Raw genomic sequence first — 6923 nt, forward strand, 5'->3', positions numbered from 1 at the left:
GAAAGGGAAGGTAGTAGTAGATACTGTTAAGTTTAAGAACGAATAAGCGTTATAAGGGACTATATACAAGGTTTAAGCTTTTCCCTAGCCGCTCGGAGTAGCGCTAGCCGGTAAAGGCATATCTAGAGTCGTAATATTCGCGGCGGCGACTCGCTATATCGTTAGCGTATTTAGCCGGCCGACGAGAGACGGGCAGAGGCGAGCAATATATCCGTGTACTCCGTAGTAGATACATTCTCCTACCGTACGGCGACGCTGCTTCTCTTCTTCCGAAAGCTTACTATTTACTAGGGGCGCGCGTAGACGGGCGCCGAGCGAGGCAGCGCTTAAATCTATCGGATCGGCGGTAGGCTAGGCGCCTAGCGGTATTAGGGCTATAGCCGGAGCTAGTGCTAAAGCCGGCGTCTAAGCTGTCTATAACTTCGACGATAGCGTAGCGAACGGCGACGTAAAGCGACCGGTATTCGTACGGGCGCCTCCGCGGTTAGCGATAATTTTCGCGAAGTTTCGAGTCGTATTATCGATACGTATAAGCAAGGCGTACAGTTCGGTAATATTTAGATTCTCCGTATCCTTATCGCGGACTTATAGTATTATTTCTTCGCTAAGGCCGCGTACTAAGATCTACTTAGCGACGTCCGGAGGGTATTCGGCGTACCTAATCTCGTATTAGAAGGCGGTATAGTACTCTTAGTAGGTCTTGTTTGCTTGCTTAAGTTTGTCTAAGTTTAGGCGCGTAGTTTGCTTACAGTCGGGGTCGCCGAAACTAGCGTCGAGGGCCTTCTAGATAGTAGCCGTTATAGTTGTTTCTATATTTTCTAAGAGGCTACGGCAGGAATCGAGGGCGGAGCTACCGAGTAGAGAAAACATAAATCCGGTCTTTAAAGCTTTAGTCGGATAGTAGTCGGCATTAGCGAGAAAGCGGATCTTAACCTATATCTTAAATTCTTCGTACACTTTACGCTTGCCGGTAAAGCGTTCGGGGTCGCTTAGCTTCTTACTCTTGTTCGAAGTAGGTGTAAATAGGTAAGAAGCAGGTACCGCGGCGCCTAGGCGAGTAGAGGCGAGCTACGACTAGAGGCGGCCTACCTCGTCTTCTTTTTCTACGATAGAAGTATTCGCGTCGCTAAGAGCCGTACTAAGGCTAGTACGGGAGACCGAGAGGAAACGAGTAGTATCTTTATAAGCCTTAAGCAGGTTAACGAGCAGTTCCGGGTCGGTAGCGTAGGCGTAATCTAGCTATTCGCGCGTAGCGGGGATTTTATTCTATACTAAGCTTAAAAAATCGGGTACTTCGTTAGGTCTTATGTTTTAAATCTATTCGTCGGGCGTGTCTATCTTAATAGAGGCGTTTTTTAAGGTAGTTCGTAATATAAGGGTTAGTAGCTAAGTAGTAAGAATGTATACGAAACTTTAAACTAAACTAAAGGGAGCACTAAATTAATATAGCTACTATCTATATAAGACGAACTGCGAAGAAAGGAAGAAGGGTACCTTAGAGGGAGAGCCCCTTCCTTAGTATTCCGCCCTACGGCCGTCTAGCGCGTCCGACGCGTAAGCGTAAACACGTATATCCGCTATCTCGTAGCGCCTTTGTCTCCTAGCTAACTTGCGTAGCGCGCGTATACGAACTCGTTTAACCGCTCTTAAGTAAATATGTTTCTCCTAGCTCTTCCCTACCTTCCGGTTCCTTCCTACTACTCGGATCTGTTCTACGACTCTATATATCTCGCTTGCTATCGTCCGTATATACGTACGCGTAGTTTAGTACAGTCCTATCGTTCGTATATTAATATATAACGTATTGTTCTACTATATACGGCCTCTGCGGGAGTCCCTAAGATATTACGTTATACGGCTAAGTAGGCGGCTAACTAGGCGACCTAGGCGACCTAGGCGACCTAGGCGACTCGGGCGTACTAGGCGTACTAGGCGTACTAGGCGTACTAGGCGACCTAGGCTAACTAGGCGACCTGCTTCGCTAGGGGCCCCTACTACTAAGGCAACTTAAATCCGACATTACTTCATAGTATAGCGGCTAGCTTGTAGGACTTGTCGGTGCTTTCTAGGCAGCTACTATAACACTTAGCTTCCTCGTATTAACTAAGGGTGTTAAGGCTGATTCTAATCGGATTAAAACTATTACTAAATAGCCGGTTCCTACGTTAATTAAGGAACTATAGTCGTTCCTCGGCTTCGCTAATTTCTATCGTCGCTTTATTAAGGGCTATTTACGGCATATAATGCCTCTAACTAAGCTTACCAAAACTAAGGCTAACCTAACTAGAGAGTTTAAATAGACTAATAGAGCACAAGCTGCTTTTAACGGCCTAAAGCAACGCTTCACTAATGTCCCCTTATTATACTATTTCGTACTAAGCAAGCAGATCCGAATTGAGACTAACGCTTTATAGTTCGCTATATCGGCTATTATGTTATAGCAATTAGATAATAACTATTACTAGCAGTGCTAGACCCCGTAGCAGTTCGGTTTCCGAACTACTAAACGTATATAGTTTGGTTTCTTAGCGGCGAACTGGCTCCCTAGTTCCGGTTTGGTTTTTTCGAACTATACAGATTCCTAGTTTGAACTAGAGACTATATTAGTTTTACTATAAGGACACTCTTATTCGACTGCCGGCTACGATTGCCGGCTATAGCGGTAACTCTGTTACATTTACTACGCTCTTTTGCCGTTGCTAGGGCGCAGTTACCGTTGCTAGGGCGTAGTTGCCGTTGCTAGGGCGTAGTTTTGCTATAAGGATACTCTTATTCGACTGCCGGCTACGATTGCCGGCTATAATAGTTACTAAATTGTATTTACTACGCTTTATTACCGTTGCTAGGGCGTAGTTGCCGTTACTAGGGCGTAGTTGCCGTTGCTAGGGCGTAGTTGCTATTACTAGGGCGTAGTTACCGTAGTTGCGAAAGCTTACCTATATAACGTTACGTAGGCGGCAACAATTAGGGCTTCGCGATATTCTTATACTTTCAACTTCTTCCTCTATACCTATACCGACAATAACTACTATACGCTGCGCCCCCGCCCCTTTCCCTTATAATAGCAAGAGAGAAGCGCGCCGCGCGCTAAATAGAAAATAGAACTAAAGACCGCGAGTTTGTTTTGCCTAAGCGTCTAACTAAAAAGCGCAAGACTAAAGAGGAGTACTCTACGAAGAAGAATTCTATACGAGACCGCGAGAGAAAGGACAAGATAGATAAGGATAAAAGAGCTAAGGATAAGAGAAGAAAGGCGCGGAATAAGGCATTCTATCGATAGCTAGCGCCTATAGAAAAAAGTGAAGGTTAGAATAAGAAGACAACCTAAGAGAAGGCTAAGAGGAGGAAAGAATTGCGGCTAGTTTTCGAGCGTAAAGTTCTAGTAGCGTAAGTCAATCTAGCTAGCGGCCGTAGCTAGCAGCTATAGCCGGTAGCCGTAGCCGGTAGCTATAGCCGGCATATTTTTCTTTAACACGTTAACTAATAGCATTTAGACCTATAGCCGCTACCTCTATCGATACGACCGATAGTAACGGAGATGTTTAGATAGCCGAGAACAACAATGCTAGAGTTTAGGATACCGCGACAGAGCTTAATGCTACGAATAAAGGAACTAAAAAAAGCGAGGAGATACTATACGTCGATCTAGTAACAGGTACAGTCTTAGGGCCTAACGCTATAGACGATAAGCGCTAGGAGTGGATCGAGTACAGTTAAAGAGACGAGATACTAGTAAAGGGCTAAGGTATAAGTCCTATCAATCTAGAAAATTATAGTTAAAGCTACTACGAAAAGCTAGCAAGGATTAGAATCGAGACTAGTCGTCTTTATATCCTCGATATAGAGTAGAAGTTTCTTTATTAGTATTAGAGCGAAGCCTTTGCGTCTATAAAGGCAAAGTAGCTTACGATTAATGCGATCGGGGCTAGGTATCTAGGGACGGCAGAAGTATTACTATAGGAGGAAGGGGTATAGGTAATTATTCTATACTCGGTATATATAGCCGGCGTTCGTAGCCGGTAGATGCTAACAGTTAGGTAGAAAGCGTTTCTCGAAGGTAGAGTGCTACTACTATATAAAATCTTTACTAAGGCAGAGAGGGCTTGTATCCGGAATCTAAGCTGCTAGTAGGATAGGTTAGTATTAGAATTCTCTAAATCTCTGTATAAGCCTCCGAAGGATTACCTATTTTAGCGATACGGCCCTATCTCGACTACTCCGTAGGTACCCGAAGAAGCTCGAGCGCTCTTTAAGGTCTTTACTAAGAAGCGGAAGGAGTTCGAGGATTAGGATTAGTTAATAGAGCTATTAGTTAGTCTTAAGTTTCGTAGTTAGACTCGGCCTAAGCATTTGCTTATCGAGTGTCTTATACCGAAAGAGGATAGATTGAGACTAAAAACGAGCTTAGATTCGTTAGGTATAGTAGCTCGGTTCCGTTAGTAGGAGAGAGCCGCCGTATAGAAGGCAAAATTCAGGTAGTTAGGGTAGCTAGGAAAGAAATTCTAGTAGTTAGGCTAGCTAGGGTAGCTAGGAAAAAAAATCTAGTAGTTAGGTAGCTAGGAAACAAAAAAAAAGGTAGCTAGCTATTTACTACCTAGCTGTTCCTAACGATACGATACTATAAAAGAAAGGGTGTTTCTCTATAGCTACTAGTATACATCTACTACTCCTAAGTCCTTACCTTACCGTACGAAACCTTAAAACATGCCGACCGATATTGTATATACACTAGGCGCTACACTAGGAAGGGTAATAACGAGACGATAGTCGAAACAGTCTAGTATACGAGCGAGATTGCGACAACGTCGAGAGGAGGTCGTATACTCACCTTCGAGCCTATCGAGTCCTAGACTACGATTAGGGCTAGATTCATCCTCTCCGAATCCTAGTAGTAGGAATTCATTATAGGGTACTACTACCTAGTCCTTACCTTTACGGAGTCTAAGTAGAAGGTTATTCGGAGATATAAGAACATCGAGTATTAACCCGGAAATCTTCGAAAAGGCTAGCTAGGCGTATCTTTAGAAACCCGAGTATATAGAGCAGTTCAATTAATAGGTCTATAAGATATAGTTCCCTTTATACTTACGTTCGAAGGAGTGTAAACTCCGAAAGTACTCGATACGATAGGGGAGTAAGGAGCGAACGGATACATTCTAGAAGTTCTTTATAGAGGGGGCATTGCACCGTTATACGACTTCTCGACTTAAAGGTTAACTAGTAATTGTCTACAACTTCTGCGGTTTAATCTTAAAATACCCGAAACTAGGGGATAGGAACTTATCGCCTACGAACTATCTCTATTCTAAACGGTGTCGGGAATCTTAAAGAGAGAGGAGAGTTGATATAGATACAGCGTTCTAGAAAGAGGTATGTCTTCTAAAATGCCGGCTATAGCTACCGGCTACAGCTGCCGGCTATAGATTCCGGCTACCTAAATTAACCGTAGAGATCTAGCTAATTATTATAGGCTGCGCTTAAGGAAGCTCTAGGATTAAAGGCTACCGATTTCTCCCCCGAAGACTTTAAGTAACTAGTAAACGAAATGCTAGCTATAAACGGTCTTCCGGAAGACTTCTACGAAAAGGAGTCTATACAAAAGATATACCTATATCTTATAAACTACCCTCCCCTATTTCTCGGCGCGATAACCTAGCGTATTATGTTCGAAAAGAACAAAGAGGCTACGTTAGACGACATTCGGGAGATCCTCCGTAATACTCGCCGAGTAGCTATTGCTATCGATAGCTAGTTAAGCCGGACTATAAGAGCCTCCTTCCTCTCGATTATGCTATACTTTATTAATTCGGATTAGAAACTCTAGGAACTTATAATCGGATTCCCTAAAATTCTAGGTTCCTATACTAGTAAGGATATAGCGAAGCTTGTCTATACGGCAATAGACAGGGTTAGCGTAATAACGAAACTGATCTCGATTACTATAGATAACGCTAGTAATAATCGAATATTGCATAAGGCGTTGTATATACAATTTACTCGCATATGTCTTTAAAATTACTAATTGTATCGATAGAGTCGAGTACGTAGAAGAGATTATAAGGTCTATAATCTAGCTTAATCTTCCGAATATTAAGCTCGCTACGATTCCGGATACGCACGACAATACGCACGATAATAACGATAAAGAGGAGCCTATTAATAGCCCTAGCCCTATTAAATCGGAGCCGACGTCGTTGCTAGTTGTATCCCTATAGAAGTTTCCCTACCTCGCTTATATAGTTCAAATCGCGATCCGAGCCCTCTTTAAGACGCTTAAAATTGCACTATTAAAGGACGACTAATAGAAGATCCTAGATAAGGATAAAGCAAAGTCGAAAGTCGAGAAACTTATTGCAGTAATAAGACGGGATAAGGTAGAGAGCCTCGCTCTCGTTTTATATAAGGTATAACTTTTGTCCGTAGCCGGCACCTATAGCCGGCAACCTAGTATAGTTCTAACTCTTTTTCTCTAGCTTCGTCGTCTAGCAATATATACGAACTCGAGCTTATAGAGATATAACCGATTCGAGGCTATTTAAAAGAACCTAATCGAGCGCCCTAAAACCGATACCTAGAATATCGCATAGAATAAGCGATAGCAAAAGCGGCCTCCTTAGCGCCTACTCCGTTTTACCTAAGACGTTAAGACCCGGTTCGATTCGACTTTCTATATAGTTATAAGGGGATATACTTTACGTACCGCTCTCGAGATCTATTAGAGTTCCGAGGGTATTAAGTAGCTCGGCCTTACTGCCGCCGAATAGCGCTAAGCAGAGTATCTCGTCGATATTAGTAAGCATTACGCGAAGGTTACTGCTACGATTAGAAGAACCCGAGGACCGACGATCTACCTTATCTTTACGTACTATAACTAGCTCTTTAACGAGCTCGAGGAAACCGTAGCTAAGCTAGCTAAGAAGAGC

The sequence above is a fragment of the Pseudocercospora fijiensis genome, assembly GCF_000340215.1.
Source record: "Pseudocercospora fijiensis CIRAD86 unplaced genomic scaffold MYCFIscaffold_1, whole genome shotgun sequence".
In the NCBI taxonomy this organism is placed as follows: domain Eukaryota; kingdom Fungi; phylum Ascomycota; class Dothideomycetes; order Mycosphaerellales; family Mycosphaerellaceae; genus Pseudocercospora; species Pseudocercospora fijiensis.